Below are 12441 nucleotides of genomic sequence, written 5' to 3'. Positions count from 1 at the left end.
CCCCAAAGTCTGATAGTCAGATAAGAAGGTCCACTGTAGAGGAAATGAAATACAGCAAAGCAATATTAGATCACAATGTTCAGAGGGAGAGCTTATTTTTGTTTTTTGGGTTTTTTTTTTTTAATAATGCAAGAATGAAACCATTGTTCTATTTCTCAGTTGATGCATATTTCACCAAGTGTAGAAATAAGGAAATAAAGCCTGAGTCTAACTTTATGTTCCATCTAATTTATTTCTTGGAAGATGAAAACTTAAGATAATTCAATATTTAAAAATTTACTTACACAATTTTGGGAGTATTCATAATTTACAAAATCATTTTATGTTCAAAACCTGGTTTGATTTTCACCACAACACTGATGGGTAAAATGGCCAAGGCTATTCTTTTACCACTTTTTAAAATGAGGGAAAATACTCCAGTAGGTAAGGTGATTGTCAATTTGTCCCCATTTGGACCCAGATTCAGTCTTTGTCTCCTGAAGGTACAATGGGAAACTTTGTCCACTACCCCACACTCTTTTCTTTCTGTTCTTCACTTGACTTGGTTTTTAACTCAATCACTATAGAGCTCATTTCATCCTATGTGGGCAAACAATTTTTATTGCAGCAGATTCAGGAAGCTTTTAGCCAATATAACTGGTGTCAGTTTGGTTTAAGATTTACATCAAAGGAATCATGAAAACTTCTCTTTCTCATTCCTATTTTTGTCTTCAATAAGCACTTTCCCAATGTATGTGATAATTTGTGATCTGTACGTATGGTCCAGCAAGAACAGCACAAAACATGCTGTCATTTCTGCATGTAGAAAAGCAATTTGGAGTGATCCCATAATAATCCTTTGCAAAATATAATAAAATTTTAGTTCCTGTTGTAGTTTGCTCTAGGGTAACATCTTGACTATGTTAAGGTACTAATGACCATACAGAGGAAAAGACGAGAGGAAGGAGGACCTCTGGAATTCTTGCTGCTCTAATCATGGTGTTGAGAAATCAGGATGTTGGGGTTTTTTTTGTTTTTTTGGTTGTTTTTGTTTTGTTTTGTTTTGTTTTGTTTTGTTTTTACTTTAGCAATGTATTTAAATTAAAATACAGTACATAGACAAGTTTTCATAGAAGAAATAATGGCATTTTCCCCCTGCAGAGTTCATGATCTCGTTAGTCAAGACTACAAAGTTCTGCTTTTTAAAAACAAAATATCACCCTACAAAGAGATGAGTATACATGACAGCAATTCATTGCACATAATTGTAGAAAAAGAGTGATCTATTCCTGCAGTTTTTGACAAATAAATTCCTATTCTTATGTCAATACCCAAGAGGCAGGATTAGCTCACATGGGGCAGAGAAGCACCTGAACCCAACCAAAACTAAGGGCATCTATACTCTTGAGTTATATGAAGTTGTGTCAGGTAATTTACGAATTGATAAGAAAAGTCCTGGTGGAGAGGTTTTGTGGGAGAGTTTCGTTTGTTTGTTGCGAAGTCTAAAGCAGAAACATTGTGGAAATGGAAATAAGATAATAATCAAAATTGCCAAACTGTGGAGAGTACTCTTGCTCTGGGTTAGACACCATGCTTTCAAAGGAAACATTTGCATGAATTACAATTACTCATCACACAGATGAAGATTTCGAGCTTTGGTGAGGGCACCTGTCCAAACCATACCAGAAATGAACGGTTTAGTATGGTCCCAGTCTCACAAAAAGAGTTGCAGAAGAAAAATCAGATGTTCCAGTTCCAATTCTAACTCCATGGTTTGGATGATCCACGTGATCTTCAAAGCCTGTTAGTTTCCTCATCAATTAAATTACAAGTTTAATAGTTCCTTCAGTTCCTGTGAGACGGGGAGAGGTGGAACCAAGGGCACTGTGAAGGGGATGGGCATGAGGTATCACAGGTTTTTGTAAGCAGTGATCTAGTCTCATTTAAAAACAGAAAACAATAAACAGAGCCACCTCAAAAAAAAAAAAAAAGTTCCTCATCTATGCCAAATTCCTGAGATGAGGAAAGGTCAAGAAACAGGTTTGGACTTCAGGGCAAGTGACCCATGTCCTGGTGTAGACTGAGTACCTGGTGTGTTTTGTTTATATATGTGCGTTTGTTTTTAAGGTGTATAGATTTATCTCTAGAATATTAAAACAAACTTCAAAATTATTTCTGAACTCATAACTTCTTTAAGTGTCTTCTTAGGTGTCTTCTTAGATAATAAACTAAAAGAGTTATTACCATCAAGTTGGGTCTTCTGAAATATTTTCACATCCAAAGCAGGTTTTGGCTTCTTCAAAAGTAAGAAACGATAAGTCAAAATGATATCTCAAAACCCTCTCATTTGTAAATTTCTATGATTGCAAGAGAATTTAAACAACTTGATGATGATTCCTTGAAAATTGCAGGGGCAATGTATTCCAATTACTTTTTCCCACTCATACAAAGTTTTCATGAATTCTCTTTTCGGCAAGGACAGCCAATGCCCCCAAAGGTTTCATAGAGACAGTCACTGAGAAGCAGAAGCTAGTAGACATAGCAATGTCTGAACCTTTTAACACTCAAGGATATTTTTTTTGTCCAAACTGGCAATTTCCTATGCTATTGGTGGTCAATCTAGCTGAACACCGGAACTCAGATTTTGTCTAAGTCAGATGCTTGAAGACAATAGACAATTGCATCAGAAATCTGCCCTGCGGGGTTCATTAGATGGGACTCCTCTCATTCTACCCACTGAGAATGCTGTGGCTGATGCTGAACTCCTTAAAATGGGGGGGGGGTGTCTTCAGCCCTGATGATTATAGTCACAGCGGCTATTAGAAGGTTGCCTTTGGAGGGTTCAGATGGCAGCTCCAAACACATCTGACCTTGTCTGGGAGTAAATGACATAATTCTCCTTTGGTTTACGTGACACAAAACAAGCTAACTCTAATCAGACATCTAACCTCCATTATTGTCACTCAGGGAGACCACTTGCTCCTGCACAAGCTGGTGGAACAGTAAGTTGTTACCAATTTTCTGAAGGGTCATGTGGATTCAAACTTATTTGACCCAACAGTCTCTGTCCTAAGAATTTTTTATGTTCACAAAACATGTATGTGCAAATTATTTGGAATTAAAGATGTTTACCATACTGTTATCATGAGAAATTGAAAGTTCTATAAATGGTCAAAAATAGAGATTTGATTAAATAACCTAGGATATATCCATGTGGAAATATTTACACACCCATTAAAATTTTTATATAAATTTAATGGCACTGAAATGTATCAAGTTAAGAAAAAGAAGCAGGTTACAGGAATATATATGGAATAATTTTAATATAGTTTTTAATTTGCTTTAAAACATGTTACCTATTTTTTTTTTCATTTTCTTGAATATAAAGACCACCATGGTATTTGGAAATAGAACTTGAGGTATATAATTAACTTTTTCACTTTTCTCACACACCATGATGGTTCCCACTTGGGCCTTGGCAGTCAGGTTCCCTCTGTCTGGAAGACTTTTTTGTCATCTCATCACATTACTGCCTCACAAAAGTCTTTAACAACCTCTCGGAAACCCCACTCAGCCAGGCACTTGCCTATAATCTCAGTGCCTAGGGAGACTGAGACAGGAGTATTGAAAGTTCAAAGCCAGCCTCAGCAACTTAGTGAGGCTCTCAGCAACTTAGCGAGACCCTGATTCAAAATAAAAAATAATAAACAGGCTGGAGATGTGGCTCAGGGGTAAAGTGTCTCTGGGTTCAATGCCCGGTACCAAAAACAAACAAACAAACAGAAACCCGCTTAGGTTCAATCACATCACCCTGTTTTATTCACCTTGCCACCATTTATCTCCACCTGAGGTTACCTTATTCACTTTTTGTACATTTATTGTTGTCTCTTCTCAAAAGAAAAGTAATGTTTATGACAATTGATATCTGCTATGTCTTGCTATGTCCCCAACACTTGGAACTGTGACTGACATACAATAGATGTTCACTCTTTGTCAAATGGATGATTTTATACATTTCTGTATTATCTGGTGAATCTTTGAAGTTCTTTGATCTTAATTTCAGGAGAAAACATGATATCTTGATATTTATCTGAAATAAATCTTTCTACCAATAATTGTCCAACAGTCCCCCTCATCCCACCATCTTTGCTAACTGCACATTTGACAATCATTAATTGAATCTCTACAATGTGCCAGAAATTATGCTAGGCAGAGATGTAAAACAAGAGTTGTTTTTTTGTTTTGTTTTTTCTCTTAGGAGGCCCATGGTTAATGAGACATAGGGATATACAACATGCAGTGGGACAGATCATTTAGATAGGGGTGGAATAAGAGAAAAGAAGGTAGCAGAATATTGTGGGGACAAAGTAAGGGAGGCATTAAATCACCTTGCTTAAATCAGAGAAAGCTTCATAGAGGTGAGCTGGAAAGACATTCCAGGCAGAGAGCAGGGAGTGTGTTTTATAGGTATGCAGTGTTACAGAAGGACCTGCAGCTCAGTATGACTAGATGCAGGTGAAGAACTGAGGTTGACCATTTAGGCAGGGGACTGATTAAGACTGAACTTGTGCCATGCTAAGTAATGTAGCCTTTTTTCCAACAAGCAATTGGGAATGACAAAGATTTCTCGGCTTGAAGATCCCACAAAGGATAAATCCCATATTTAAAATTAATAGAAGTTTCAATTACTTGGGGAGAGATATTTTGAATTCAGAACATATCAGCTCTCCTTTTTCTTTTCCTTATCCCAACCCCCTACATATCATGAGTAAATCTTGTAGTTTGAGCCTCAGTGTACATTGCTAGTAACTTCTCTACTTCCTTTCATCTTTAATCCCTCATCCTCACCCTCGGCCCAAGCATCATCTCCTGGTTGGAATTTGCAAGTAGTCTCCTAACTGATATTTTCATTTCATTCTTGTTTCTCTTCATTCTGTGGTCCACATGGCATCCAGAGTCATCTTCTAAAATCATGAATAAGAACGTGCCACTCCCCTGTATAAAACATGTCCTTTGCTCTTTAATACCATCCAAACTCCATCCAATGGTCTAGAAACCCATAAGAGAAATCCAGCTCTGCTGGTCTTTTCTCTCTATTTCATGTCTCTTTCTCTCTCCTTTCTCCAATAGAGAGTAGTTCAATTTGGCCTCCTTTGCATGCCTCAAAAACACCAACCTATTTCTTACCTTAAAATCTTCTTATATCTTATTTGCCTGAAATACTCTTCCACCTACCTTTCACTCAGTTATCAACTTTACTCATTTTTCATGTATCTGCCTAAATTTTATCACATTCTCTAATTATTCTTTCAAAGTAGGCTTTCTCCTCCTATGGTAGCCCACCTCCAAGATGGTCCCCTCTGATATTCGTGCTACTATTTAATTCCTCTGTTAGTGTTTCTGAGGACTGCCATAATGAACTGCCACAAACTGAATGACTGAAACAACATAAATGTATCCTCTCATGATTCTGGAGGCTGGCAATGCACAATGAAGGTATTGACACGCCCACACTCCCACCAAAGCTGGGGAAGTGGAAACCTTCATTGGTCCCTCAAGCTTCTAGTGGTTGCCCACCATCCTAAGAACTCTTTGACCTATAGATGTATCACTGTACTCACTCTCTGCCTCTATTTTCACATGGATTTCTTCATGGGGTATCTGTCTCTGAAATTCCTTCTTCTTAAAAGAACATCAGCCATTCAACTTAAAGTCTACTGAATCCAGTATGACCTCATCTTACCTTGGTTACATCTGCAATGATTCTGTCTTCAAACAAGGTCGCATTCACAGGTACCAATGTTAGGACTTCAACATTTCTTTTTCAGGGACAAATTCAACCCACAACCATCCCCTCAGACACTGGATAGGACTAATCTGTGCAACAAACAGATTATAGGGAAATGAGAATATGTGAATTTTGAAGTTAGTTATCAGATGTTGCAGCTTTCCCCTTTGCTCTGTCTTGGATCCGTTAGTCTGGAATAAACGAACTCATGCTGAGAAGACACTCAGGAAGCTCCATCTGGGAAGGAACTCGGCCCTCCTGCTGACATGTTAGCCACACTAGTGAGCCACGTAGGGGGGTCCTCCAGTTCTGGTCAAGCTTTCGGATGACGGCAGCTTGAGGCAACATCTGAACTGCAAGTTCATAAGGGATCTTGAGCCAGAATCCTTAACTAAGCAAGTTCTGAATTCCTGACCCATACACATTTTGAGATAATGTTAATTGCTTTAAACTATTAAGTGTGGAGTAATTTGTCACACAGCAATAAATAATTAATCTTTTATTTTCAGTTCTGTATCTGTTTAAAATACATCTCAATAAATATTTGCTATTATTAGTGACAAATTCTTTCAAAAATAATTAAATACCACCATCTTAGATATCATTTAAATGAATCTACCTATATAATTCACCCATTTACTGTTGTATCTGCAAAATAGAAAAATGTCCAAAGGCCCCTAGAAAGAAAGAATATCCTTGCTATATTAATAAAACAAGACCTACATTTATTATAAGCAAACCACAGATACATATAAAAACATGAATGAATCTCAAAAACATGCTGATCAAGAGAAGCCAGACACAAAAGAGCACATACTGTATAATTCTATTTATATAAAACTCTAGAAAAAGACACATCTAATCTATAGTGACAGAAAGCAGATCCACACTTGCCTGAAGCCAGGAATGAAGGGGTATATTGGCTGCAAAAAAAGCATGAGAGACTGTTTCGAGGTGATGAAGACATTCATATGTTGATTGGAATGGGCACATGGTATACACATTTTTCAAAACTCATGAAATAGTATCCTTAAAATGTATCCATTTATTACATGTAAATTATACCTCAATATAGCTGACGAAAAAACATACAATTTTTGGAACATGATGAAGCCAAGTGCTTTACATAATTATCTTTGATACAAAAGCAACAGCCTCAGTTTTTTGAAAGTGGAAGTGGAATCTCAGATCAAGTGGCTTCTTTTTCAAAGCCACATACTCTTAGGTCCAAATCTATTAGCTTGCCTCAGTATGATTTGTTTGAGTTTAAAAAAAGGAACTTTATATGTCATCTAATCCGGGAATGGCAAACCCTGATATTTTCAGGAGCTTGGCAAAAGAAGTATATAGAAAAGAGGGCTGAGGTTAAGGCAATAGAGAGAGGTGGAGACTTTATTTTTTTCAGTGGGGAAGAGGGATATTGTCCAAATAAGCCACACCCAGAGTCCCAGTCAACCTTTGAACATAGTACAGGTGAGGAAACTAAAGAGATTACATAACCTGCCCAAGGTCATTCAGTTACTAAGTGGTAGCTATCCTGGAGGGAGAGACAAGTTGATGTGGGAGGAATAGGCAAAGAGAAGAAAAGTGGGAAGGCAAGCACTTAAAATAAAACTCCAATATGTAGGAGATAATTGCACTTATGCATTTATTTAAGTTGAAAGTTTGAGTACATAGCATAGCTCATCGGAGTTTTCGTGGTTAATTTATTTGTACCTATCCTGTGCCCCTTCCTCATCAAGTTCCCCCAACACCAGCTCCTGTTATCCCCCCACCCCAGTTGAACAACCCCTTTCATGATTTTTGCCTACACTGCACAGATAGAACCTTGCTTCACTGTCCTTGTCTGCCCTTGTCAGTAATAAACACTTGAGACTTTCTCATATTGCTGTACGATGCTATCTGGTCCACCCAATATTCTAAATGTGTATGATTTGCTGGGCACAGTGATACACACCTGTGGTCCCAGTACCCAGGAGTCTGAGGCAGTAGGATCACTTCAGCCCAGGAGTATGAGATCAGTCCAGGCAAGAAAACAAAACCCCACCTAAGAAAAACTATAAATGTGTATGTTTTACCTTCCAAGCTATTTCTGAGCAGCATAAATACAAATATCATACATGACTTGATAGCTCTCATACTGCATAGCATAAGGTTAGGCACACAGGAAACTCCATCGGTTCTCATCAGTGCATGGTCCTGGTGTCTGGGGATAACAGCATGTCTTAGATTGGGTGCCCCAGAAACCTGGTCTGAGATAAGGATTAGAAAACAAGTTTACTGAGGTTTTAATTCTTGGAAGCACTGATAATGGACATGGGAAAGTGAGTCAAGGAAGGGAAGGAAGGGAAGACAGAGAACATGCATGACCGGATTACGATCTGGGTAACAGCATTCAGTCCCACTGAGAACTTCTGGAAAAGTCTGCAGAATACACCTTTGACTTATTCAACCTTGGGGGTCAGGAACAGGGGTACTTATCCACCAACTCCCATTGATCGCTGGTTGAAAACTGATCTTTGAGCACTGATTCCCCGGGGTCAATCCCAGTTGGCCCCCATTCAGTGCAGCATGCTTTAGGGACTAAGAAAAGCCCCTGCACTAGTGTCAGATGTCTCAGTAAGACAGCATTGGTGCACATAAGAGTGAGGAGTCCAACAGGGTGTGTCAGGGCACTAACAGCTTCTGCTGCACAATCAATGGAAGGCCTTTCCATGACAACTTTTAGTGTCAACCATGTGATGGTCTCCGGAATACAAACATAACTAAAACTTGTTCCTTACTGCTGATAACTTAGTTCTGTTATTTCTCCTTAAAATAGGAAAACAGCAGAAAAAGAAGAGAAAATACTCAGCCTCCATTCCCATTCAATCTATACTCCCTGATGAAAATTTGATGCTGTTCTGCCAACCAATTCATTATAGCTTTCATCACCAAATAGCCATCACATGGAAGGGCTCATAGTCACTATCAGAGTGGCATGGACTCCTACTGGAGTTTAGGAAGGGGGAGGGAGTATCTTTGCTCACCTCTGGTCACGCCGTGTGTCACAGGCTTGCTTCAGTGAAATTCCTGCCTCAGTATTTCATTAGCACATACCATTAGAAACACGATTTTCTATCCAAATTAAACTAATATTTGAAAGGGAGAAAATATAATGAGAGGGAGAGTCACCACAAGGACTCAGCAAAAAAGTTATGTGGGGAAGGCATCTAGCTGTATTTTTGTGCTTTTGCCATAAAAATGAAGCAGACGGTCTGTTCTGTAAAGTACTATAATTATAAAGCAATTTGCCACCTCTAATGGGAGGACTTTTCTTTCATAAAATATTAACTAAATATAATATCAGTGCAATAGGTTAGAAACAGTCTGAGTTTCCCCATAAAAAGTCAATTTGTAACCACTGTGGATGTCTTCTTCAAGATGATGTTATCCAAAAACACCCTCCCTACTCATGGTCACTTGGCCTTGAATTAAGCACAACAGTCTTCTCCTGGCCCCTCTGGGTAATTTGAGGCTGAGTGCTTTTCCCTGTAAACATGCTAATTTGCAGTGCTGTTCTGTCTTCTCACCAAACACTTCTCAACTGAACACGCAGCTGTTGCCCAGGTAGCTTGGTTGTAATGATGGTGGCTCGCCAAACCTAAGCTGCCAACAAATAAATTCAAGTTCAAGTTGGGGCTTGGTCAATGAAACTCCAACCTCTTTGGACTATGGAGTTACTTGTGCCTTTTTTAAGTCGTGGAAAGGGATGTTTGGTTCTTTGAGAGGGATGTCCCCAGCAGGATTGCTGTCAAGTGTTGCAGAGATGCAGTCAGAACTGCCTCAAATCACCAAATCAGATTTCACAGCAGGACAGACAGGAGCTTCAGATGTAAGCAGGGAACAGCCACTTCTATCTTATGTCCTCACAGAAAAATCTGTAGGTGTTTTGTTTTGGTTTGGCATTCGATGCTCTGAAACTTGACTAATGACTTTAGGAGTTGATTCCCCTGCATCAGGGAATAATCAAGCTGTATTGCTTGGTCATCTGTTTGCATCCAGAGGCAGCAACCACTTTCTAACTATCTTAAATAATTTGTTTTCTGGAGAAAAGAGACGATTCAAAGCAAAAAGTGAAAATATTGATCTCCAAGTATTATTTCAATCCATTATGCATTTTTGTTTCCACTGGCTCTACAAGTTAAAAAAGATTGGGGCGGCGGGTGGGGGGTGGACGTCCAGATAACAAAAGACCTAAGAACCTCCAAACAATTTTGTTTTTAAAACCTTCTTCATTAGAAGTAATGTATAGAAAATCCATACTTGCTCATTTGGAAATTGCCCAAGGGCTACATCCACTTCAACATATTCCTTTGTTGATTTACACTTCTTAAATGGATCATCAAACTCTATTGATCTTCATCAGCAAAGTCCTTTTTGTGTTCTAATTCTTAGGACTCTCCAGATTATCTAGGAAGTTCTCGAGGCAGATGTTTGTTATTTGGACCCAGGAACAGAAGCTTCTATTAGATTTATCCTGAACGTGAACTCAACGTAGACCTCCAGTCTGTGCTCCCATCAAGGGATGCCTTGTTTTTTAACATTCAAAACATTTTTTTTTGTTTGAATGAATGAATGAATTCAATCAAATACTCACATCTAAGTATTAAAATGTTGTTAAAAACAAGTTGTGACTCAGTATTATAACATGATCTAATATTTGAATATATATTTTATATATTGAATCGGGATTCTATTATATAGCTTATAATGAATATGATATACATTGTATTTTATATGGAGTATATCTTTTTTCTTTTCCCATAAATATCCCAAATATATTTATTTAGTATAGAAGCATAAGCTAGAGGGATATACACAAATACACAAAGTAATAGAAGCAATTCTTTCAGGGAAATGAGATTTGTTGAAAGGGTTTCATGTTAGCTGTGAAAGTAGGGGAAATGTCACTTGTGAGCTCTTTGAGATAGCTGGGGGGAGGAACACTCAGGGAACCAACTCCCAGCTTTATCAAATCTTAACATTGTGCCGTTTGTGGCTCTGTGATATTTTTTAAGAGAAATTAAACATTTCAGAAGCAATAGAGAAGCTTTTTGTTTTTCTGCATGTTTCTCTTATATGTGAATTTCCTATAATGAGCATATTTGCAATCACTAAAAAATCAGTAACAATTTAAGAATAAATATTAGCCAAACCAAACTGAAGGGAAGAGAGCTGTGATCCTAATTTTTTCCCCCACGAATCTGTTATTAACGCGAAAGACGCAGTCTCGCCTCCTGTCTGTCCGTTGGCTCAGAGCTGTCTGGCAGTTGGAAGTGGTGAGTTGAGGCTGAAGAAATGCAATGTCAATGTCGGTGCTGGTAGGTAGGCAAGCCACATGTTCCTATTTATCCCTGTCAGCCGCAGGCCCTATTAACTATTTTTAATGAATCACCACTGCTTTTACTTTTGCCATGAGCCATGACCTTCACCATTTAGAAACACATGGTCTCTCATAAACGATAGCCTACGACATATAAACTTGAGAAGGATTCTATCACAGCTCAAACTACAATATCTATCACTAAAACAAACGGCTCATTCTAGCTGAAGAGACACTCGTATATATCACGGAACCAACCTTCCATATTTTGAAATTTACTGCCCCGTGTTGGCTGATTTTTTTTTAAGGAGGCCAGGCAACCTTGCTCACTTAATACTTTTGATAAACTTCTGCTGACAAGGAGTGTGATTAATGATGGTTAAAAGAATTGAATCAAGAGTAGGAAAGACAGAGCCAAAAAAGCAGACTGCCGGTCTGATGGAAACTAACGTCTCTACAGAAATATATGATGGACCCTCCTTTTTTACCATGCCAAGTAATTACTTGCACAGGCCTGTTGTAATAATTCCTATTACAGCCAAAACGGAAAAGTCAGTAACTCACCGCCCTGGGACAAGGTGAAGGCAAGGCCAGAGTAGCATGGATCAATATTTCATTTACTCACTGAGGTTAGCTTCTATCCCTGTATCAAATTCTTTTACAGAAAGCCATGAAAGAAATGAGGTTTGCTGCAAAACACCAATACAGAGGCCTTGTTTCCTTGGGGTGCTTATGAAGGAAGCAGAGCAACAAACCCTTTCAGGAAAACAATATGCACTCAAGGTCACTCATTACTTGCTACTGTTGGAAAATAAAGTGCCATTAGCCTGATGTGAGTAATGTACATCAATCAACTGCAGCCCAGAAAAAGTATGTTTTCAACTTGGTGGTGCTGCTAATAATGAATGAGCCATTTGAACACTGTCTACACAATTTGACAATTGTGAAAAAATTTTCTCCTGATAGCGCATCATTTGTTTAAAAAAAAATCCCATTAACATTTATCTCTGATTACCTCTTGCCTTAAAAAAAAAAAAAAGACAAGGGGAAAAGGCCATACCATAATAATAGTTGCTCTGCTACCAGGAGTTTCTAGTTTGGTACTTTTCCTGAAGAGAAATTATACTTCAACTACAAAATGCCCTACAAAATAAGAAAAAAAAAAAGAAATTTGTCATTTCTCAACAGGTTTCCTTTCAGAGAGTTCAAAATATGTCCCTCAGCCTGTTTCTCAGTTTATGTTTTCTAAGATGCTTCTGGGGGGAAAAGACTTGGTACTAACCAATTTTAGGTTCTATGTGGATATTAC

The sequence above is a fragment of the Marmota marmota genome, unplaced genomic scaffold (genome assembly GCF_001458135.2).
Source record: "Marmota marmota marmota unplaced genomic scaffold, marMar, whole genome shotgun sequence".
NCBI lineage: Eukaryota > Metazoa > Chordata > Mammalia > Rodentia > Sciuridae > Marmota > Marmota marmota.
The sequence above is the reverse complement of the archived record's forward strand: the minus strand, read 5'-3'. Positions refer to the sequence as shown.